Below are 25,113 nucleotides of genomic sequence, written 5' to 3'. Positions count from 1 at the left end.
GAAACATGCACCTACAGTATATATACATAAACGTGTGTAGGTATCTATACTGTGTATATATATGAGCATGTGTGCATATATGTGCATATGCATCTGTAGATATATGTAGATATATGTCTGTTGTATGTATAGTAGGAGAGCACAGCCTAGTAGAAGAGACGGAGAAGATAACAGCCTCTGGAGGGAGTGCAGTGTGGTGCGCAGGGCCTGAAGCTGAGGAGACTGGGCAGAGAGGTGACCCTCGGCAGTTACCGTGAGGCGGGAGCGGAGATGGGGTGTCAGGCGTGGGTGTTCTGAGCACAACCTGCCGCCAGAGCGGGACTCAGTCCTGGTTACCTTGAGAAGGATGGTCTGGCCGTGCTGCCTGCTGAGGGCGTGACTCGAGTGGCTCCTTACATGTTGATTTAGGTGCTTGTCAAAATCAGACATCGCCTGGGATGAACTTAATTTGGGTTCTTGTAAAATAATCAACGAGATGGGAATTTCCGAACTCCGAGAGACTTACGTCCGTGCAGACATGAAACTTCTCTTTTTCCTTAGAATTGACAGTGGAGTGGGGACCGGGGCTGGGGGAGTCAAGTCAGAGAGAACTGAAGACGTTTCTCCTGCTCTCCCCGCATCCCCTGCCTCATCTAGAACTTGACCAGTCATCCTGGTCCTCTGGCCGGGATCTATCGTTCTCTTGCCCCATTCCCTCCTGGGTCTTGAAGCCAAAATGAGGACCCTTTCACTTCATTGATGCTGCGTGTGGTCCCCTAGGACCGGGCTCCCCAGGGCTTCTTCAGCTTGGGGCTTCTGGACAGGTCACCTGTGTGAGCCCTGCATGCTGGCCACATCCCACACTGGCTATTTTTTGTCTTTGTAACAGCTTTATTGAGGTATACAGTAGACAGAGTAGTGGCCTCCCAGAGATGTCCATGTCCTACCCCCCAGAACCTGTGAATGCATTGCCTTCCCTGGCGAGAGGGATTTCGCAGATGAGACTAAGTTAAGGACCTTAAGGTGGGGGGATTCTCCTGGATTATCTGGGTGGGCCCAATGTGATCACAAGGGTCAGAGTCAGAGAAGGAGGTGTGGTGATGGAAATGGAGGGTCAAAATCAGAGATTCAAAGATGCTACGCTGCTGGCCTTGCAGATGGAGGAAGGGGCCACGAGCCAAGGAATGCCAGCAGCCACCAGAAGCTGAAGGCCAGGGAACAGACTCTTCCCTGAGCCTCTGAAGAGAGTGTGGTCCAGCTGACCCTTTAATTTCAGCCCAGGGAAGCCCACTCTGGATTTCTGATCTCCAGAATTATAAGATAATCCATTTGTACTGTCTTCAGCTGCTACATTTGTGGTAATTTGTCACACCAGCCATAGGAAATTAATGAAGGTATATTTTGCATACCATGAAATCTATCTATTTCAAGTATATGATTCAGTGATTTTTTTAGTCCCTTTACCGAGCGGTGCAGACGTGACCATAATAGAATTTTAGAACCTTTTCATCACCCAGTAAGATCCGTCCTGTCTCTTTACAGTTAATCCTTGTCCCCACGCCCAGCCCTAGGTAACCACCAATCTACTTTTTGTTTCCATACATTTGTCTATGAACTTGCCTTTGGGGCATTTCATATAAGTGGAGTCAGATCATATGTGATCTCTGGTGTCTGCCTTTTACTGAGCGTAACGTTTTTGAGGTTCATCCACATTTGAGTGTATCAGTACTTCGTTGCTTTCGATTGTGGAATAATATTCCATTGTACGCAGACACCACGGTGTTTCTCCAGTCTCCCGTTGATGGACTTCGGGTTGTTTTCAGTCGAGGCTGCTGTGAATAACGCTGCCGTGAGCATACGTGTGCCAGTCTTTGTGTGGACATAGGTTTTCATTTCTCCTGGCTGGATACCTAGGAGTGGAATTTGCTGGGTCATGTGGAGTTTCGAGTTTAACTTTTCGAGAAACTGCCAAACTGTTCTCCAAAGGGGCTGCACTATTTTTCATTCCCACCAGCAGTTTGTGAGGCCTCCCTACACTGGCTTTTAATTCTCTAAGGATGGTGGCTAGCACAAGGGGCTGAGCACACCTACGTGCCTGTGTGTGTGTGTGTGTGTGTTCGTATGTGCACACCTGGAGAACATTTCCGAGGTCCTGTTTCCACTGTGTGTGATTGGCTGTAGCCAGAGGTGGGAGGAGAAGAGAGAAGAAAAGCTTCTCTCTTTCTTTTCTGGACTTTGAAGAGGTAAGCAGTTCCAGCAGCTTCCCCTGCACCCCTTTCCCTCCCCGCCCCCAGTAGAAGCTCCACAACTGAATAAATAGTCTGTTGGGGTTCTAGATCCGCGATGCTTGGTCCATCCTGCATTCTCTCATCGCCAGTTTCGTTTGGGGCATTTGTCGAGATTTGGGGTTTTGGCATTGAGTGAGACCTGATGTTGGTACTTTTAATGTAAACAAGGAGGCAGAAAGTTCAGTTCATCAGGACACTTGGACAAGTCGAAGGCTTAACTCGGTGTGTTTCTTCTTTGCCCCAAGCAGGCCTGCCACCACATTAGCACAGCCCCATCCCCTAGTTCCAGTTTCTTCTCGTGAGTTCTGCTTTCCCCCCTCATCTGAGCAGGTCTAGACTCCTCCCTGGGTGGGGTTGGGGGCTGGGCATAGACACAGAAGGTTCCATCTGTGCATAGACGTCTGCCTTAGAAGGGGTCGGGGTGAGTGGCCCACCCCACGTTGGGACGTGATGGGCGGGCTGAGCTCTGGCGGTGAAGCCTGGTGGTTCAGTGCGGGCTCGGGCGGCAGGCAGGCCCCTCTCTGTTCCTCAGTGACAACAGCAAACAGAACACAAGTTACTTGTGGACAGAGATTGGTCAAAGCATCTCGCAAGCATGACATATTCTATTGATTGTATGGTGGGAAATGGCCATATGGACTTTGTGACTGACTCTGAATTCCATTTGATTCTATGAGGAAACAAATGAGCAATGTTGTGGTGCCTGTGTGAGGTTCTCAGGCCTTTGAGGAGAAACTTGACCATGGAGTTTCTGGACTATGCTCGGATGACCAGGTTGTAGAGCTGGACCCTGGAGCTATTAGGGCCTGGGGCGCATCTGAGCCACGGGTGGTTGGTCCTCAGGCGGGAAGGCAGCCGCCTGACCTTGCCCCAGAGAGGGGTGTGGATGGGATGGTGTTGGCTGGGCTGAGCCGAGTCTCTGAGGATCATGGCCTGTAGGTTCAACAGTTGACGGGTGGCAGCAAGGGAAAGACCCAGCGAATCTGAGGTGATGGCCTGGCTCAGCAGAGTGGCCTAGCCCTAGAGTAGAGCTCAAGGGCCTCGAACCCTGTTCCATGGATGATTCAGTGGCTGTTCAGCCATTTTTGAAGGTGAAGAAACTGAGGCTCAGAGAGGCTAAGTGACTCGTCCAGGGCCACACAGTGAGTGAAAGGAGCAGCCAGAAATTCAACTCCAGGCTGTTTTTGAAATCACTGTCACCTTGCAAATTGAGATTGATAAAATTAATCTCATCTTTAGAGATTAGTGAGATATAAACCAAACAACACAACACCAAGCAATGAATGAGCATCCTCATGACAACTTGGCTGGGTCCAGGAGAGGGTAGACATTTTCACAAAGCACCACCACCACCCAGGTCCCCATTAGGAAGTAGATACTGCCTGTCATTGCACAACCAGCAGCTGTTATTGTCTGCTGCCACTCTTGGTGTTGTTTACGGGCCCTAGAGAGGGTGAGAAACCACATGAAGCCGAAGGCCTGGAAGGCTCCAGTCACCCTGCCAGGAAACGCAGGGACCCCATTTTTCAGACACCCGGCGAGAAGTAGTGCGAAGAGCAGAAAATGCGTACAGAACTTCTCGCTGGTGGACCTTGCTCCGTGAGCATGTATTAATCAGTGTTGTGATACAATAAATTAAAATGGAGGGAGTTATTTATGAACGTCAGGGGGAGAGAGCAGAGAACCCAGTCTTTGTCCTGGCACGTCTGCCTTGTGAGTGTGACTGTGGGGCGTCATTTCACTTCTCACAATCTCAGTTTCCACTTCTGTAAAATGGGAAAGTTGCACCAGACGATCTCTAACATCTATTTTGAAATGAAACTCTTTGCACGTTGCAATTATAAATGCTGTCAGTTCATGGTCAGCGTGGAGAGAAGTTCTAATCGTAGATCTTCTCCTGTGGCTTTAGATGAAATTTATGCCGTTCAAACCATTTCAAACAGTCTTAATTTACATGACAAAGGCTTATTCAACCCGGAGCCTCTTTCTGTCTCAGGTGGGTGTTAGGAAGCTTTGGGGAGGGTCTTGATCGTCATGAGGGGGAAGAGGCTGTGTTTATGAGGTTCTTGCACATTTACTTAACCCCTTTGAAGAGCAGGCTTTGACCTCAGTGGACACAGGATGTGGGTTACAGAGCAGCAGGGGTCCCTGTTGTCCTCAAAGGGCTTATGGTGTCAACTGCGACTGTGAAAACACCTACCGTGTGGAAACATTGCTCCTGTCAGAGTGCACAGTTGCCTGGAGCTGAGAGAGCCCTCTGTGTAGGTCCGTGTGGCTGAACTAGAGGGTTTGTGTGGAGAACACAGGGCATCGGGCCGGATGATGCTGGCTGTAAGGTGTGTTACAGGAGCTCGCGTCACCGTCTGCAGGCAATGCCAGCCACTGAAAGATTTGTATTAGAAAAGGGCCTTAGTGACAGCGTGGGAGATGGAGGACGAGACTGGAGTCTGGGGGTCCACCTGAAAGAGGAGTGTTCTGTTTGCACAAGTGGAGGGCTGAGGGCCTGCGGCCAGCCTCCCAGAGGCCATCAACAAGCCGCCAAGTCCGATGAAATGGCAGCCAGGGCAGGAAGCAGGGCCTGGTAGCAACCAGCAGCTTCTCCTTAACTCACTGAGAAGTGTGTTAGTTGGGGCTCTGGGTTGCAAGTGACAGAAACCAAATTCAAGCTAGCTTCAGTTTAAAGAAGGTTATTTGTTGTGTCACGTAACCCAGCAGTCAGGGGTCGTGGGTCTGCGGCCTGGAGCATGCTGGCTGGGTTTGGTCTCCCTCCGTCCTTGGCCTTGCTTTCGCCTTCTCATTTCTCCAGAGGTCTCTCCCTTAGATGGGATTCAGGCTTTCACCCTCTCATGTTAACAACTCTGTGGGGGGAACAGGCCCCCCTTCCCAGGTGGCTTCAGCCAAAGTATAGAGAAAGCTCTCATTGGCCAGTTAGGGTCACATGCCTGTTCTTGAACCGGCCATTGGTTCTGGAAGATTCTGTGCTTTGACTGCCCTCCCCTAGGTAATATGCTAGCCTCTGGAGCCCGTGGAGGGGAAGGTTAGGGGCTGCCCCATGGGAAAACTGGGATCGTAACCAGAGGGGTCGTGGAGGTTGGGCAGGCAAGACGTCAGCTGTATCTTGCAGGGGATTTGGCGCCCACTTTCCTTTTGCCTGGTTAGGGAGGCCTCTGTCGCAGTGTGACCTGAACTCAGATGGAGTGAGTGGCCTAGAGGGAGGGAGGTACCGTGGTTCTGTGGCCTGTCCTTGGTGCCACTGCCACATGGAGAGGTCTCTCCTCCTCTGCCTCTCTCTTCCTTCAGCAAACATTTATTGAGGCCTTGTCCCTCTTCTGAATCCCTCAGAACTTTGTCTGCGTCCTTCCTGCCCCTTCCCCATGCCCAGGGATGCCAGTCAGAACATTTGACGTTGGGCACTCCTTAGAGTACTTTCTAGAAGCTTCCACAGTGTCTTGACATTCATTCTTTCCTCGCTGGATCCTGGGGAAGATCTGGGAGTGCTGGGGGCGGGCCGCATGGGGTAGGGCTCTGGACAGCAACTATTTCCCAACCTGTTTGGAAGTGTTTCAGTCTTTCAACAACTGGTACAGCCAGGCTGGCGTGAGGCAGCTGAACGCTTCCTGCGGGTTTGAAGGCTGTCAGGGTGGGGCTAGAGTAGAATGTTCCTCACTTCCATCCCCCTTCCTCTCCACATGCACACTCGAAAATGGTTTCCAGTGGGCCTTTCAGAGAGGGAATGTGCCATTGATTTTTGTGGAGGTTGATCGAGAGAAGCCGGAGTGATTGCTCTGGAAACGGCGGCCTCCCCCTGCCCACCCCAGGCTCTCGGCTGGCGCTCTGCGGTGGTTCCAGATCGACTGCCCTTTCTGTAGAGGTTCAACCAGGCCACCTCTGCCCACACTCACTCTCTTTGCGTCTAAGCATTTATTTATTTTTTTTCCTGTGAGCAATTCAGGTTTATAGGCCTTGGAGAGTGTGCCCATATTTGATTTTCATTAAGGAAGTCTGGAATGAGGAATAGAAAAAGTTACTTCTCATTTATTATTTCTGGAGGACCTGGGGGTGGATAGATGGTGCCACATGATTGTCTCCAAGAGAGGCCAGGCGAGGGAGCATGGAGTGGGTCAGGGTGCTCAGGGGGGGCCCATGGGAAGAGAAGAAAGTGAAGGAGACAAGAGGGGGCACACTTTGCAGGCGCTTGTGGGCCAGAATCGGGAGCGTGGAGCAGGCGAGGAGAACGGAGCCCTGAATGATACCTACCACCTGTTACTACTTCCTGCTGGCTGGCCATCTGATCCTGTTAACTGATCTCAGTAATCCTCACCACGATCTTTAGCGGTAAAGAGTATCATTTCCATCTTACAGCTGAGGAAGCTGAGCCCAGAGAGGTTAAGAAACGTGTCCAAGATCACCCAGCTACTAATTGGCAACCCGCATGCGTCAGGCTCCATAGCTGTGCTAAAGACCCCACGAACTGTTTTGAGGATAGGTGGGGTCCTATAAGTTAGAGGCCTGGAATACTGAAGATTTTATCCGGACTGGCAGAGCCTGTATCTGGGCTGTAAGAGGAGAAAAAAAGGCATGTGGGTGGGGGATGGTGGGGGATGCGATGGGCATTGAGCTGGGGTAGAAGGGAGAGACTGGGCTCAGGAGCCCAGAGTTCCTGTCCCAGCCCTGCCCCCAGCATCATGGGGCCTTGGTGAGTCATACTGTCTCTAGGAGCTGGTTTCCTTTTCAGTGAAATGAGAGCAACAACCACAATAATAGCGTTTATTGTGGGCTTCCTTAGGGCTGGGGCCAACCCTGGGACACTGGGACAGAGAGGTGCGTGGATTGGGGCTTCCGCCCTTGGGTGCTCAGGGTTTAGTGGGAAACGAGGACACTGCCCACCAGGGCTGCACAGGAGACAGTGAGTGGGCAGGTGCTCTGCCATTTGGGGTGGGAGGGAGGGGAGCAGCTGGTGTCCCAGCTCTGGCTTCAGGGCCCTGCAGCCCTCTGACTGTTGCCCCTGCAGCCAGAGGGAGGGAGCCATTAACAAGGGGACTTCCTCCCCCAGCCCTGGATAGTGCCTCCCTGCCAGTGCTCATCAGTCTCCCTCCCAAGCTTTCAGATGAAAATTACCGAGTCCCCAGCTGTGCAGCCCATTCACCTGGGAGCTTTCTGCAAACACCTCGATTCCCAGTTCTGGGGAACACTGTTTTAAAAAGCTCCCCGGGTGATTCTGATCTGCAGCTTGCTGCTCCTGGGACCCACCACCCATTCCTGCCCAGGGAGTGGATTCGTTAGGGCCCTAGGGCCTGGGAGAGGCTCTGGGAGGATCTGCTGCCGGGGACTGTGCAACCTCTGGGCTCCCCTCTCCCGGCATCCCGACCCAGAGGGAGGGAGTGGGGGCTGCCGCCCCATGGCACTTTCCAATGGGGCACCTTCTAATGGCACTCAGTGACAGCCAGCCGCAGGCCTGGGACAGAAATCGCAGCGTGGCGAGCCCAGCAGGACAGCCATGCAGTTCAGAAACAGAATTTAAACCGCATGGGGATTTTTGGAGATCTGGTTGAATTGATACCCACTCGTGCATTCTTTTGGGTTCAGAATCAGACTCTTTTTTAGCATTTTTACATAGATTTGGTTTAGCTGCTTCTAAAAAAAAACCCTATTTCTTGAAGTTCTGCTAGGGGCCAGCCAGTCTCCAAACATTGTCTCATAGTACATTTGTAAGAATTACAGATGAAGAAACAAGCTTCCCCAAGAAGTTGTGACACATTAGCAAAGGACGGAGTCAGGATTTGGACCCAGGTCTGTCTGGCTCCGAAGCTCGTTCCTGTACACAGAGATGGACCCTGGTTTCACATACAGTCGTGCGCCGCATAACGATGTTTCAGTCAACGACGGACCACATGCGTGACAGTGGTCCCATAAGATCAGTACCGCAGAGCCTAGATGTGTAGCAGGCTGCACCATCTAGGGTTTGTGTAAGTACCCTCTGTGATGTTCGCACGATGACGAAATCACCTAGTGACACATTTCTTAGAATATATCCCAGTCCTTGAGTGATGCTTGACCGTGTGCAAAACCAGAACTTTCGTCCATTACAGGAGCCACTAACCACATGGGGCTATTTAAATTGAAATTCATTAAAATTAGGTAAAATAAACTCGGTTACACTAGCCAGAGTTCAGGTGCTGTCACCACATGTGGCTGGTGCTAGCGTTTTGAACAGTGCTGATATAGAACATCTCTATCGTTGCAGAAAGTTCTGTTGGATGGTGCTGAGCTAGAGTGACCACAAGGCACACACAGGGCTCTGGGGCCGGGCCTGTATGCCTGAGGATGGCGAGAGGAGGAGGAATTGGGAGCAGGCTGTGTGACCCCATTGGAGACCACCAGTAGAACGATCAGCCATCCTGGTTTGCCGAGGGCTTTCTCGGGATTTGAGACTTGCTTTGCTGAAGCTGGGAAATTCTCTGGCAACCTGGAATGAGTTGGTCTCTCTGTGCACTACACAGTTTCCATGTAGATAGCACTACTGGGCTCAGGCCCAGGACGAAGGGTTTAACAAAGAGTTACTCAAAGGTCCGGGGAGCAGCTAGTTGGATGAGACGACGTCATTCAGATAGAGTGGGAGGAGCGCTCTGAGAAAGGGGAGCACCAGGTACGATGTCCCCAGCAGGAGCCCCCATCTGGACTGAAGGCTCCTTGAAGGGGCACACCTGACCTGAGAAAGGACATCTGGGGAGCAGTTAATCAGGTGAAGGACTTTGGAAGTGGGAGGAAGCTAATGATCATCCCTGGGTAGTTAGGATTTGGGGAAACTGGGTAGCTGGTCCCAACTCTGCTATGATCCTACTGTCTGACTCACAGGCTAGGTCCTTTCCTTCCACGTTTCAGATTCTCTCACCTGTAAAGTCAGGCAGTTAGACCAGATGCCCAGAGATAATATTCTGTACCTCTCCCTATGTCCCTTTTTCAAGTAAATAGTGATACATCTTTAAGGGTCACCGTCCTTACACTGAGAAGCTGTTTGATGATCGCCTCTCCGTTATTTCAGAAACACTGTCTTTACCTTGCTTGTCTGTTAGCCAGCTTCTTCCCATTTCTCTCCTTTAAAAAGGGAAGGGCTAGAGCTAGCTTGCAAGGTTAGGGTTTAACTGAGACAGTATCAAGTCTGGCACACAGTGACTGTTCAGTGCACATGGTTCTTTTCCTTCCTTCTCCACCTTCCTGTTATGTCTCTTAAATCAAAGGGGTGCTGAACTGGACTTCTTGAAAAAGAAAGAAGATCGCTTACTAAAGTACACAATAAAAATTAATATTGTTAGTTTAAGGAGATGATTGGTTAAAGCTTCAAACTATTTATATGTTAGGCACCCTACTTGCTTGTCTTTCCCTTCCCCCTAAAATCTCTGAGAATTCTTAAGGTTAAAGGCAAATTTATCATTTGGACATAGAGTTGCAAGTTCCACAGTTTCCTTAAAAACATTTGTTTAATATATAAGCAGACCATGATGCTATGGCAAAATGCAAGACGTGTGTGTGTCTTAAGCTGACATCAGCCTATGTAAGGAGAGTGCTGAAGCAAAAGATATAGAAACCATGTTTGGATTTTATCCTGCTTCAGAATTTGATCCTGAAAATGGCCCATAGTTCTCGGAGGAACGCAAAGGGAAATGATAATTAGTAGACGCTACTGCTGAGTGTTGTCTTTGAAAGGGAGCTGCCTGGTGTAGTAGCAGTTTCTCCCCAGATCTCAGGCCCCGAATCCAGGAGACAGGTGTGCTCCACCTTTCATGGTCCTTCAGCTTAGAGGGTCATGATCTCAGGGAAGATAGGATGTGAGTAAAAGAGGCTCTAGGGGTCATTATTCCTTCAATGTCAGTATAGTAAAATATTCGAAATTAGCCTTGGCTATTTTGGGGTAGAAAAATCCAAGCCAGAGAATTTTTATAAACTTGCGGTGGACCCTACAATCAGTGATGTCTCTCAAAAGAATCCCAAAAGGTGTTTGGGATTCCCATCTGGGTGGCGAACATCATTGAAAGTCCGAAGTACTTTGTTGTTCCTGGTATTAGGATTGTAGAAAGTTGATATATTTTTAAATACATGTGTGCGCGCACACAACCTTCATATATAATTCTTCATGTTCTGAGTGTATTTTGGGGGTTTTTGCAAATAGAAGCAAAATCTCTGGTTTTGCAAGTAGAAGCAATATTGCTGAAGATAGTGGGTCCTGTTGTCCGGTAAGACACATTTAAGTTAATAGTGTAGAAACTAAAATGAATATTTCTAGTACTAATAATGGTAATATCAGTAATAGTAATAATAATACAAGGTGCCCCCCCAAACTGCTTATGATCTCATTGAAAGAGTCAAGAAAAACATCAGATGATAAAACAAAATGGCAAATGATTAAGTGATGGGAGTTGGGAGGAGAGTATGATTGATGAGAATGGCAATAATCTTAACATTGTTATCCGCAACTGTTTCTCTCCTTATTTATTTATATTTACTTATTTCCTAGGTTCTGATTTTAAATATTTAGGGCTGCCACTGTGACCCTATGCTTTGTGTTTCTTTGTTGCCCTGTAGTTGCCTTTGTCAGAGTCCTTGTCCCCTTGTGTGCAGTAGCCAATCCACATGCTCCCCTGAGTGCGAGATCCTGGAAGATGGGAACCGTGTCCTCATCTCCATCTCCCTTGTGCCTTTGAAGCTGCCTGGCGTGTGACAGTCAATGTTACGTTCTTACTGAGCAGACCAAGCCATTGCTAGCCAAAGGCCCGTGTGATCACTTTTGGCCTCGTTGTCTTAGTCCCTTGGGGCTGCTATAACAAAATGCCACAGGCTGGGTGGTGTGTACACAGCAGAAATTTATTTCTCACTGTCCTGGAGGCTGGAAGTCTGAGATCAGGGCTCCAGCCTGGTCGGGTGAGGGCCCTCTTCTTGTTGGATCCGCAAGTGGCAGAAGGGGTGAGGGAGCTCTCTGGGGTGCCTCTTATAAGGGCACTAATCCCATTTGTCAGGGCTCCACCCTCATGACCCACGCACCTGGTAATGCCCTCACGTTGGGGCTTAGGATTCCAACATATCGTCGGTTCTGGAGGGACACAAACGTTCAGACCATAGCACTTATCATTGACGTATAATATACCTACAGAGATGTGCACATCATGATTATTTTTGGATGTGTGTTTTTGAGGGCAGTTGATTTAAAACATGAAATGGCAGACTTTTGGAGATAGAAGGCATGGGGAAGCCAAGCATCAGGTGTGGGCTGTGGAAGGGTCTCGTGATAACGGGCGTGCGTCCAGAACCGAACCCAGCGGATGCTCAGCGTCCCTGTGGGATGCCTCCTGTGCTCGGTACAACGGGGGAGAGATGAGGGCTGCAGTTGTTCATCCGAGCAGGGCAAAACAAGAGATTTGGGAATGTTCTTAATAAAACCTTTCCATTTTGATTAAAAAATTGTATTTCTTTTTTTAAACAGATTTTTGGTTTCTCAGTTGTAACTGAGGGGTAACGTGAACTCACATAAGAATCCCCTTCCTGATTCAGGCTCGGGGGGCAGTTGTAGGGAAACGCTGGACTGAGAGACCATTTTTAACTAATTGCAGTGTTAGCATTTCCAAGTCACTATGGAAACTGCTCAGCATTAAGAAGTCCGCTTTCGCAGCACCCCCTTGAATGGGTAAACTAGCTACCTGGGCAATGATCACATTTAGTATCTTCTCCCACAAAATTATAAAGAAGAATTCATTTGCATAAAAGTCTGCTTTCAGGGGCCGGCCCCGTGGCCAAGTGGTTAAGTTTGCGCACTGTGCTTCGGCAACCTGGGGTTTCACCAGTTCGAATCCTGGGCACGGACTTGGCACCGCTCATCAAGCCATGCTGAGGCGGCGTCCCACATGCCACAACTAGAAGGACCCACAACTAAAAATACACAACTATGTACTGGGGGGCTTTGGGAGAAAAAGGAAGAAATTAAAAATTAAAAAAAAAAGTCTGCTTTCATAAGTTTGTTAACCATTGCCCTAGTAATTTTTTACTTCATTGCCAAGTCCTCCTAATGGTGTCAAATAAATTTCAGCCTAGTTAAGGAGAAATATCATGAATTCTGACTAATAATAACAATTATAAATAGCTAACATTTATTGAGTTTAGTATAAGCCACTGTTCTGGGGGAAAGCTTTATTAAATAAGTGATTAAGAGTTGTTGGAAATATTACAGAGCTCTTGTAATTGAACAGGATTATGGGTATACGTTTATAATTTTAGTAACAGGGATAAAACGAATCACGGCGAAGAAAAAACACGTGATAAGCCCATAAAATTACAAGATGAATTCGCTGAGGAGCAGGAGTAATTATTTGGGTTATTTTTATTGTTTAATTACCATTTATTAAGTGTCTTCTGGGTCATGGGCACTGTTAGGTACTTTTACGTCTGCTATTTTATTTAATTACAATGAGTTCCTCACTTCCAGATCGGATTTCCCGTGGGCTTCCTTTGACTAATGAGTTATTCTAGCTGCTGCTCCTCAGTGCCGTTTGCACATTACAGTCACCTGGGGAGCGTTGGAAACCTATGATGCTGGCGTTTCATCCTTAGGGAGTCTGTTTAATTGTGCCAGGTTGGGACCCAGCAACAGTATTTTAAAAAAATTTGCCTCTCTCGCCCGTGAACCTTGGTTAAGGCGGGGTGAGAACCACTGTGTGAGACTATTTGAGATGTTATTTCACTTGCAGAAAAATACTCACTTCAACTCTTCAGCGATAAGCAACTCTTGCGGATTTCGGGAGTAGAGTTCACTATGCCGGGTGGAACAAGCCAAACACCTGTTTTCCTTTGTTTCCTTTCTGGGATGTGGGAAGTGCCAGAGTAACGGGTGAACGAAGCAGGCTAGGAAATGTTGCCCTACGTGTCTCAGACCCAGAATTTCCAGGTGCGCTTAATTTGTCGCCTGGTTTTGCCCTGTGGTGTTTATCAGAAACATCATGCCAGTGACTTGCATAATAAGTTGTTTTTTTAAGAAAAAAGGACTCTATTTAAGGAACTTCTACACCAGAAGTAATTCTCTTAATGAAATACATACACAGGTACCCAGTACAGATCTGTGAATAAAAGCGTCTAAGAGGACACACAGAATGATGGGGAATTCTTTTGGTGGAGAGGTTTAGAGGTCGAAACGGCTTTTTCAAAAATCGTCTTTGATGTCATAGTAAAGTTGTTTAATATCAAAACATTACAGAAAAAACAAGAGAGAATTAAGTGGTTTGGGGAGCTCAACTTTTCTTTAAAAATTGCTGTAGCCTTAGATCATATGGTAGAGAATTAGTCTAAAAAATGATCCATAATCAAAAACATATCCGGTCTCTAAAAAAGTTCCAATCATCTCCATAAATAGATTTGCCTCGATGGGAACTTTTAGTCCTGCCTAGAAAATCCCAGGAGTCGTGGAATGTGGTGTCACTGGTGGTCGGATAAAGGAAGGCTTCCGTTAGACCTGATGACATTAAGGTTTTCTCCTACAATAAGCCATGTTTCTGGTACAGGTGACAGGATGGCCTTCCATTTAAGAATGTTGTGCCCCTCTTAAAAACATTCTATCTCATTTGCTAAGAGACCTTGGCAAGTCCTATCATTCTTCTGGACCTGGGGTTCTTCATTGGTGTAATGAGAGGATTGTCATTTTCAGGCTGGGCTTCGCAGAGGCCCTGGAGTGGCATAGAGAGCCCCGGGGAGGAGGGTTGAGTTGGCACAACTCTGGGTCTCGGGATGTCCGGCCCTGGCCTCAGGCAGAGCTGCTGTATGTGGGGGTGGGGCTCTGGGTAGCTGTTCATCTGTAGAGAGAGGAAATCAGTTCAGTTCAGCATGCATTTTTGAGAACCTACTATGCGTGAGGAAGAGTACCAGGTGCTGGGGACACCAGGATGACCAGAACACAGTGTCAGCCTCCAGGAAGATTAAAATGTCCCAGAGGAGACAGACAGGCACCCAGATGATTCCAGCATTTCTTCAGCTAGGTCAAGGCGGGTGGGAGAGGGAAAGACCGATGGTGTTTTTGGAATCAAATGACCAGTAGAGGACAGCTCCCTCCTTGAGTCACTGCCTAGTTACTCCCGAGGGGAAAAGGAAAAGGAAGGACGAGGGCCCATGTGGGATGGCTGGAACCTCCCTCGTGCGGTGGCATGGACTCAGAGACTTCGGCATGCTGGCAAAAGGGCTGTCAGGGAAAGACCTGGGCTCTCAGGAGACCACAGAGTCCACCCAAGGGCTGGAGGTCCCCTAGTCTGGGCAAGCTACCCTAGCGAGCCCACCCGCCTACATATCCAGGCCCATCTCTCTTCCTGCCTCTTGTGCTTGACCATGTGAACCAGCAGTTTAGCCCGGGCCTTTGCACGTGCTGACAATTCTGCTTGGATCCTCTGCTGCCTCAGCCGGGCATGTTCTAACTTGTCTTTTAGTTCTCAGCTTAGATATCATCTCCTTGGGGAAGCCTTTCCTACATCCATCACTTTCCATCCCGGGCTGAGTTCATTAAATACCCATTTCTGTGATTGCCCAGCAACACTGTTGTAACGTTTTTTCATACTCCATTGTAGTTGCCTGTCTGTCTGTAATTGCCTCACTAATCGATCACTCAACCAGGTCCTGTGGCCCAGTGGTTAAGTTTTCGTGCTCCACTTCGGTGGCCCAGGGTTTCCCCGGTTCAAATCCTGGGTGTGGACATGGCACCGCTCATCAAGCCATGCTGAGGTGGCATCCCACACGCCACAACTAGAAGGACCCACAACTAGAAATACACAACTGTGTACCGGGGGTCTTTGGGGAGAAAAAAGGAAAAAAATAAAAATAAAATCTTTAATCAATGAGAACCCCTAGGTGGCTGGGATGGTTTAATTCATGGACTTATCTCCACATGGAATCATGTCACAATGCTAGCACATCATAGGTGCTCAGTGGATAGTTCTTAAATTAAAGAGTGTCCTCATTTGACAGCAGAGGCTGCAGGAGCTCAGAGAGGTTCGGTGACTTGCCCAAAGTCACACAGCTCTGAGAGACTGAGAAGAGGTTGGAGCCCATGGTGTGAGTCTAAAGAGGAGACAAGATCAGATCCGGTTTCTAGAGCTATAGACCGGGTTCTCTCTGCCCATATCATGGAAGTGAAAAAAAGTCACCCGTTTTGAGATGACCATTTTTCTTCTAGGGGAGTCATACCCTGCCTCCTGGGTTTGTCTGTAAAGTGATACTAAGACCAGCTTATTCTTTGTGTTCTTAGAACAAAACCGAAAAAAAAGAGTCTTGTGAGAGTGAGTGAGTATACTTTTTCTAATTTGTAGGACTTTTGCCCAAGGGCCTCAAATTTTTCCCAATTGAACAACTTGTCCCCATTTTCTATTTTGTAAATCTGGTCAAAGAATCAGAAAGAAAGAAAAAAAGATTCTTTTTGTATCCGGAAGACATAGCAAGAGGAGGCAGCAGAACTGTAATCGTGGTTCTGGGCGTGTGTGCGTGTGTGGTGTGTGCATGCACACCCACGTCGAGTGTGGGGCGTGTTGCACACATTTGAGGACATAGCTTGTGAGTACACTTAGATGATTCTTAAATTAAATCCCCTCTTTTTTTTGGCCACTGAGCAGTTCTATGGTTATGACTTAAAAGGGAATTTTAAACCACACTCGTGCGACAACAAGAACAACAAAAAGGAAACCCGTACAGTCATATGTTGCATAATGATGTTTCAGTCAACGACGGACCACATATACGAGGATGGTCCCGTAAGATTAGCGCCACAGAGCCTCGCTGTGCGGTAGGCTGTACCATCTAGGTTTGTGTAGGTGCGCTCTGTGATGTTCGCACAATGATGCAATCGCCCAGTGACACACTTCTCAGCGCGTGTCCCCATCCTTAAGTGACGCATGACTGTCCTGGCAGACAAAAGAGGTGGCAGAAGCAGCAGTAATGGTTGAAATGATCAGCCGATAGACAGCTCCCACGACAATCAGGCTTGGCCTCCAAGCCTTCTGTGAAGAAAACGAGGCTGGTTAAGTGGCTTCCGGTACTTGCAGCACCCGATGAAAAGTAAAGAAAAAACACTAAGGTAGCTGCAGGTTTAATCAAAGGAGAGGCCAGGAAAAGGCATTCTGTTTCTCGTTCACACAATAATAAGAGTGTCTAGACACTTCAGACCTTGCTCCTGTCTTCACACCAAATGCTGGTGAGTGTGTTTGAATGGGATATGGTTTAACTCTGGTTTTATGAAAACTCCCTTTGATTCATAAGTTTTTGTCCCTGTAAGAGATTTTGAGGGTGACAAGGATGGTGTATTGTACGTGTTTGTTTTCCTTTCTCTGCAGTGGAGAAACCTAGAACAGGAAGTGATTCAGGCGTAGAATGACTGAGACTAGGGCAAACTCAAGTTGAGCCAAGCGTTTTGCTGGGACCAAGACTTGTTGCTGTAGCTTAGAGTTCCGGCATCCTTTATCTTCGAATTCTGAATCTGAAACAACAGTCTGGCCCAACCCGCTGTCTGTGGGACAACTCAGTCCAGCCAAACAGTCCCTCAGTCATAGGAGTTTGGTTTGGGTCTTTGCTCTTTACTTGCTGTGCAACCTGTAGCAAGTTACTTAACTTCTCTGAATATCCACTTCTTTGTTTGTAACACACAAGACTATTTTGAATATTAAATGAGAAAAATGTTTGTGAAACATGCTGTGTAAACTATAAATGGTCTGAAGAAATATTATTTGGAGTTGTTATTCCCAGACTGTGTCTCTGGTATGGGAAAAAATAACAGTGGCTAGGATTTATGGGGGGCTTATTGTGTGCTGAGGACTTACTGTAACTTGCTGAATCCTTGCTGTAACTCTATTTTACAGGAGAAGAAACTGAGGCCTGGAGTTTGAGTAATTCGTTCAAGGTTACCAAGTGGGTAAGTAACAGAGGCGGGATTGACCATGGCCGGCTGGTTCCAGGGCCGAGAGCTTCATCTGAATTGTCTTGTTCAAGCTTCACAACAGCCCTAGAAAGTGAAGTTCAAAGAAGAGACGTAACTTGCCCAGAATCACTCCACTAATAAAGGGTTGTCATCGTCCGTTTGGGCTGCTCTAACAGAGTACAATAGATGGGGTGGCTTATAAACAGCAGACGTTTGATTCTCACTGTTCTGGAGGCTGACAAGTCCAAGATCATGGTGCTGGCAGATTTGGAATCTGGTGAAGGCCCGCTTCCTGGTTCTTTTTGCTATAACCTCACGTGGCGGAAGGGACAAGGGAGCTCTCTGGGGTCACTTTTATAAGGACACTAATTCTATCCACAAGGGCTCCGCCTTCATGACCCATCACCTCCCAAAGGCCCCACCTCTGAATGCCATCACATTGGGGGTTAGGTTTTGGGGGGACACAAACAGTCTATTGCAGGAGTAGAGTTGGGATTCACATCTAGCAGTCTAGCTCGAGAGCTGGTGCTGTTGACCTTTGTTAAACTTGTCACTCTTGTAAGACCCCTCATGGGAAACCAAGTCTATGAGCCTGGGTACCCTCTGCCCCCAACAGAGCACTTCCCTTGTCTGCTTCTTCTTTCCCTAAGTTCCTGGTGTCCTCACTCACTGGCCTCTGGAGAGGATTAGTCATAGAATGGTGACCAATTGGCACAATGTTATTCACGAGGCTCTCATGCATGCTTTTCACTTTTAATTGAGGTGTAACTTACATACTTAATCCTACCTCTCGATGAATTTTTAATATGTTACACCCATCTAGCCACCACCCCGATCAGGATAGTTCCCTCAGGCCCCTTTGTAGTTAGTACAGCTCCCTGGGGACAACCACTCTTCTGACTTCTGGAAGTCAAGTCCTATCTGTCATATCATAGATTCTTGTTTCTAACACATCCAGATCCGAATATACTTGCTCAACAAAAACAAAACAAAGTAGAGATAAAAATAACACTTTATATCACGTGGGTGATCCTGTCTTTCCACCCATTGGGCATCTCTCTTGGAGAGAAGAGGAACGGGAGGCAGATCTGCTGTTTCTTCTGTTGGTCTTTGTTCCTATGGCTTTTTAGAGTGTGAGCATCTCGTGCCATTGAGTGTGTTTCTCATATTTATAGATTTTAGGTGTCATAAAACATGGTCCTGAGCTCCAAGCCAGCTATTTCTTCTGGTGCTTAACATAAGAAACCCAATTAAATGCTGAAGGAAAGACTGGTTGTGTTGTACCTAACAAGAGAGGGTTTTGTTGGTCTCCATTATGAGACCTTATTATGGGATTTTCAAGGAGCATTTTGACTCCTTTCGGTTTTTGTATTACGTGCTGACTGTAGGAGCTAACCCAGGAGTACAAGGCAGTTGTAATGTGGACAGAGCTCAGCACGGGTAAGTGGTTCTATTAGATTTGGTGACCTGGAGCACTTCTGGCAACAGGGTGGACCTAGCTGATTTGTGTGAGTCCTTCCTGATATGAACATGGAGTTGACTGAAATATAATAATTATATCTAGGGGAGCTCGTCAGAAAGGGAAGTCCACAAGTGTCGAACATAAAGAGAGAAATCTAAGCCAAATGGTTATGTGAGCTGAAGCCTTGGCAGTTTATGGGGCTTTTGCGCCCAGGGATAGGCTGTAGAGCCTGGGGGTGAAGGTTTTAAGTCTAGGTGGAATTGAGCCCCCAGGAGCCTTAAACATCACACTTCTTCCTGAAAAGGGGCTAGAAAAACTCCACTCTTGGGAGAAACAGAGAGGAAGCTTGCCTTTAGTGGACAAAAGTCACCAGCAAGACTGGGGCTGTACCATATGTGGTTGTGGCATCTCTATTGTTATCTTCTGTGAGATATGCAACCCCCCACGCTGAGAAATTAACATAAAAACTGGCCTAGGACCATGGAAATCCCTAGTGCAAACATAAAATTGCTCCATGGGGCTATTTCAACCACCCAGACCTAACAGGACTCCCACAGAAAGAACTACCTCCTCTGAAGATGAGTTCACAATTAAATAGTATGAACTATTCAGGAAGTGAACTGCTTTGAGTTGAAAGTAATAGAACGATGTAAAAGTGACTATAAAATAGTATGTTTAAAATGATTGAAGAGTAAAGATGATATCAAAAATGTAAAGAAAGATGAAAAAAGAATAGGTTGATTGGAAAAGCAGCCAAATTGAAATGAAAAATGGCCCTTGACGTTAAATTCAACAAAAGAGTTAACTGACAGATTAGTCATAGCAAAAGAGATAATTAGTGAACTGGAAGATAATAATAACAGTTTACATCTAAGTCCTTAGTGTGTGCCAAACACTGTTCTGTGTACTTGTATTAATTCTAATCTTCAGAACAAAATTATATAAGGAAGGCATTACCATTATCATCTATGTTTTACAGATGAGGAAACTGAGGCATAGTAGTTTAAGCCATTTGCCCAAGGTCACACAGCTGGAGCTGGGATTGGACCTCAGGCTGTCTAGCGTAGCCTAGAGTCTGTGTTTGTGATTACTATGCTTTAGAAAATCATCAAGAATAAGCACTGAATGATAAAGAGATGGGAATGTGAAAGGATGATAGAGTGGCATAGAGGAGAGAATGGGAGGGCGTCGCTTATGTTTAAATGGAGGGACTAGGAGAGAGGCAGTATTAGTAAGGATTGGATGTCCCTGAAGATGTCCTCCAGCCCTTAGATTTTTTCACAAGAATTCGTGACCATATTGAGGGCTGAAATATTCAAAGAAAGGTGGCAGAGCCTCAGTTTCCACTGTAGTATACATTGATGTGCTGATATGTTTGACAAAGGTCTCTCTAATTTGTAGCATTTGCTGATTTCTATGGCATAAGTACTTTCACCATGACCACTTTCAAACTACCCACATGATGTCACTGAACATGGAATTGGGAAGAGACGTGCACAGTCAACTCTCTTTAGGCAGCGTGAGCTGGCTCAGCACACCAGTGGCTCTGTGTGTTCCTTCTGTTTTAAATGCTGATCTCCAGGTTGTGCATCCAGGAATGCAATTTTCAGGAAGTAGTAATGTCACCAATGCCACCCATGGTGGTCTAGTGGTTAAGATGCTGTGCTCTCACCGCCGTGGCCTGGGATTCGTTTCCCGAGCAGGGAACCACACCATCTGTCTGTCATTGTCACACTGTGGTGGCTGCATGTTGCTGTGATGCTGAAAGCTATGCCACCGGGATTTCAGATACCAGGAGGGTCACCCATGGTGGGCAGGTTTTAGTGGAACTTCCAGATTAAGACAGACTAAGAGAAAGGACCTGGCCAACCACTTCTGAAAAAAGTGGCCATGAAAACCCTGTGAACAGCAGTGGAGCATTGTCTGATAGAGAGCCACAAGATGAGAGGATGGTGCAAAAAGGCCAGGCAGGGTTCCACTGTGCTGCACACAGTGTGACTAGGAGTCAGAATCGACTCAAAGGCACTAACAATGACCAAAAACGTTAATATCATATGTGATATCACAGGGGCAGGAAGAGACAATGGGACAAGAATGGAGCTCTGCTCCCTTTCTTCTCTTGTATTTAAAAAACAAACATTTTGTGAATGTGGGTGGAGAAACTGGCATACTTATTACACTATTGGTGAGAGTGAAAATGAGTATAACCTCTTTGAAGGGCAACTTGGCACTATCTCCCAACATTTTAAATGCATGTACCCTTTGACCTGCAATTGCATTTGAAGGATCTCGTCTTATAAATCCTATCTTTCCTATAGTTACACATGTTGTGTGTGAAGATACGTGTAATGTATGTTCATTGCAGCATTGTTTGTAATAGCAAGGCCTTGGAAGCAGCTGAAATGTGTGTCAACAGAGGATTGATTGAATGAATTATGGTATATTCTTACAGCAGAATACTGGGCCACTATTTAAGAAAGTAGGTCATACTAAGAGAGAATGATCCCCAGGATATATTCTTCTTTTTTTTTTATTTTTCCTGCTTTTTCTCCCCAAATCCCCCCAGCACATAGTTGTACATTTTTTCTTTTAGTTGCAGGTCCTTCTAGTTGTGGCACGTGGGACGCTGCCTCAGCATGGCCTGATGAGTGGTGCCATGTCCACACCCAGGATCCGAACCAGTGAAACCCTGGGCTGCCGAAGTGGAACGTGTGAACTTAGCCACTCGGCCACGCGGCCAGCCCCCAGAATACATTCTTAAGTTAAAAAAGAAAGGCAATATATATGCAGAAAAGTGTATGTGGTATGCTTTCACGTGTGAAAAAAAGAGGGAGGTGTGAGTACTTATGCACACCCAGCCACACACTCACATGTTTGCGTATGCATAGACTGTTGCTGAAAGGACACTGGAAAAGAAGGTGGTTATGGGTCTGTTGACCTCTTGAAGAAAAAGCCTAGGTGATTATGGATCTAGGATGGATGGAAGATATCTTACTACATATCCTTTTATATTTTTTTGAATTTTTAAGCATAAGCATGTAATATTTTTTCTTTTAAAAACAAACTACTGTGGGAACTTTCAACATGAAAGCCCCTCTTATTTTGGGGGGAGGTTGCTAATTTCCAACATTTATTGAGCACATGCCGAGCACCAGGCACTTCTGGTGCTGTCTGGCTTAGTCCCCACATGCCCACATGCTGGGGGTCTTTCTGTTGCTGGCTCTGCCTGGATCCTAGTGGTTGCCTGGTCTGTGTGTGGTAAATGGTCATCCCATTTTCAGGAAGAAGGGAGGTAAAGTCTTTGTGCTAAGTCATGTGGCATGCAAATAAAGGAAGAGGAATTCAACAGCGATCTTAAAAGTATTTTAGAAACAGCGGAAACCCAGCTGCTTCCTAGAAATCCCAGTTATCTGGAAGGCATCTCAAGCCTTTCTCACTCCTGCCACTGATCCCTGGCCCCTCTCTTGGGACCACATGGAAGTGTTCTGCCAGTATTAATTTTTCCAACGGTAAGGTTCTTTGCTCTGGGAAGTTGGAGCTGTGTTTCTGGATCCAGTGAATCGCCGATGTGTTTAGAAACAACAAAGGCAAGGAGAATTTGTCCTGTGGTGTCCTCCTTTTCTGACTTATTTTATCTTCTGTTGAGTATGCATCACCAAAGGTCTGAGACACTAGCTCTGTTCCTTTAGAAAGACCAACCTTCAGGGCCTTTCTTAGCAAAATAGATGTTGCTGGAGGGGCTTCCATTGTTGTTATTGTTTCCTGCGATCAGTCACATTTCTAATGCATCCAAAATGTTTTGTGGAAACAGAGGCTTTCTTCTCTCTCCTTTTTTATCATTTGGTCATAAATTCAGTAAATAGGTTATTCATCTTGAAAGGGCCGTTTTTAGGATGCTGTTGTGATTTGATCAACAGTAATTCAAATGGGCAGGAAAACTGGAGTGAAAACTTAAGTCTAGAGAATCAAAATAATAAAAACTGACCCGAGTATTACTTAAGAGTGTCATATGGTCTGTAACATTGCGATGAGATTCTTGCAGGTGAGTGCTGTTGACCTTGCCAATTTGCTGTCTCTGGAGATGCTTTTCTGTGGGCTCTTCAGAGAGCGCCCTTGACCCCTTTAAGTACCGTTGCCCCGAGTGCGATGTGAGGTGTAGTGGTTTTAGTTTACTGTGAGATGGATGTGGATCAACAGTGTTATCTTGACTCCTCCAAACAGCAATTCTATCTTCTCTGCCTGGATGCAGATACAGAGTAGATTTAAATACCGTTTCTTGTGTGAGGCCTTTCCTGACTCTCCCGCTCTGTCTTCCTATTGCTCTGTGTGGTATTTAATTAAAGCAATTATCTTTCAATGATTGTAGTTGTTTGTAGCTCTCTCCACATCAGACTGAGTGCCAGGAAGGATGGCATGGATCATCTCGCATCATCTGTGCAGAGCTGGCATGCAGCATATGTCACAGCACTTCAAATTTCACTAGTCAGGAATCTTTTGACCTCGAAATAGAACCCCAGCTTGAACTGGCTTCCATAGAAAGGGAATTTGCTGGTTTACATAATTGAAAAGTCCAGGGATGGAACTTAAGGCATGGATCTTAAATGGTCTTTCTAAAGCTTATGCAATTTTCGCCATGTCTCAGTGCTGCCCACCATTTTTTTTTGGATTGTGGTAGCAAGATGGCTGTCAGCAGTTTTAGCAGAAGGAAAAAAAGGCCACTCTCCCAACAGTTCAACAAAAGTCTCAGAATTGAGTCTCACTGTTTCTGATTGGTCTTCTCTGGGTAACTTGCTCCTCCCTGAACCAATCCCTGTGGCCAGGCGAGTGCGATGCTCTGATGGGCCATCCTGGATCAAATGCCCGCCCCCCGGAAGAAGCTGGGTTAGGGTCTGCCCCTCCCAGAGCACAAGGACTGAGAATGAGGGAAGGTGGATGTTCCCCGGGACAATCTGGGAACCGTTTGTGAATGGTGGGTGGGCGAAAGTCAGGATGTCCAATATAGTAGGTTTTAATCAGTGTACTCAGCGAATGAATTAACAGACAAATGAGCAAACGAGATCGTGCTGCTGATTTTGTGAGCTGGTTATACAATATCTGGAGTGGGGTTTTAACAGATGGAGCTTTTACAGAGAGGAAGGATAAAAGAGAGCCTTGAAATCAAGTCATATAAGGATGACATTAAATTAGCTGAAATATTTAACAAGAGACAGCAGACATACAAAAGCTGTTTACAAATGTCTGAAGGGCATTCATAGGATGGAACATTCTGGGTCCCTACTTTGTGTCATAGGTGCTGGGCTAGACACTTTGTCACCCCACTTTTATTTTCATTTTATTATTATTATTATTATTTTTTGGTGAGGAAGATTGGCCCTGAGCTAACATCCATTGCCAATCTTCCTCTTTTTGCTTGAGGAAGATTGTCCCTGAGCCAACATCTGTGGTAGTCTTCCTCTATTTTATATGTGGGATGCTGCCTTGGCATGGCTCAATGAGTGGTGTGTAGGTCCATGCCTGGGATCTGAACCCGTGAACCCTGGGCTGCTGAAGCGAAGTGCACAAACTTAAGCACTACACCACCAGGCTGGCCCCTATTTTATTATTTTTTTATTGGACAACTAATTTATATTCATTATAGATAATCAAAAAAATGCAGAAAAAAGAAAAATAAAAGTCCTCCCATAATCTTATCAACTAGGGCTAATTGCTATTAATATTTTGGTGTATATTCTTTCAATCTTTTCTCCCTATTTATAGCTACATTAAAAAAGAAATCTTATTGAATCTTGGTAATTGTGTTTGTCAGAGAAGGAAACTGGCTGCAAGAGTTTTGAAACTTGCCTGAGGTCCCAAACGTAGGCACTAGAACTCTAGGGCCAGGATTCTGTCCACACGTGTCAGCCTCAGCAGCCCTCTCTCGTTTCTGGGTCTCTGATTTATTTACCTGATGCAGAACCACAGTCTGTGTACTAACTGATAGAGTTTTACTGCTGTTCTGTTCTGAGAATCTTGATTTCATCACTCATTGTGGATTTACTCACTCATCTTCATGTATTCAGAAAATATTTTACTGGGTGCTCTCTGGGTGCTGGGGGTAGGCCAGTGAATGAGGCAAGGCCCCCCTCCTCCTGGAGGTGACAGTCTAGCTGAGTTCCACATCATTTGTAAATGGTTAAGTGACAGCCCCTAGGGATGTTCAGATCTGCAATACTGCCGATTGCACTAGTCCCACACCTGTTTCAGGGAGAAACCAGCAAAGCAAAGAGGAAGCACCAGAGCCAGAAAGCTGTATGGTCTAGTTTTATACATGTCCTCTGCCTGAGACTCCTCTCCTAAAAGGAGTGGGTGTGTGGCGAGGGGTGGGAGGCCCAGGGTAGGCTTTCTGTCCTCACCCTCCCAGGGCTGGCTCTGCTGGATGACCCGGAGTGTGGCCCGCCACTGTGTACCTATGATGACCC

The 25,113-nt window shown here is 46.6% G+C and overlaps 1 protein-coding gene across 13 annotated transcripts in view; it reads left to right on the top strand.

Annotated features, from left to right (window-relative positions):
• CYRIB (CYFIP related Rac1 interactor B) overlaps positions 1 to 25,113 on the top strand; it is a 153,350-nt gene that overhangs the window by 22,410 nt on the left and 105,827 nt on the right. For 10 of the 13 annotated variants that reach the window (XM_044781192.2, XM_070481597.1, XM_070481606.1 and 7 more), the window contains exon 2: positions 17,135 to 17,187. The exons of the other annotated variants lie outside the window; for them this stretch is intronic. The gene's annotated coding sequence lies outside the window, so the exon portion shown is untranslated. The remainder of the gene's footprint in view (positions 1 to 17,134; positions 17,188 to 25,113) is intronic. 13 annotated transcript variants of the gene reach the window in all.

The sequence above is a fragment of the Equus asinus genome, chromosome 12, assembly GCF_041296235.1.
Source record: "Equus asinus isolate D_3611 breed Donkey chromosome 12, EquAss-T2T_v2, whole genome shotgun sequence".
NCBI lineage: Eukaryota > Metazoa > Chordata > Mammalia > Perissodactyla > Equidae > Equus > Equus asinus.
This window is presented reverse-complemented; position numbering and strand designations above follow the sequence as displayed.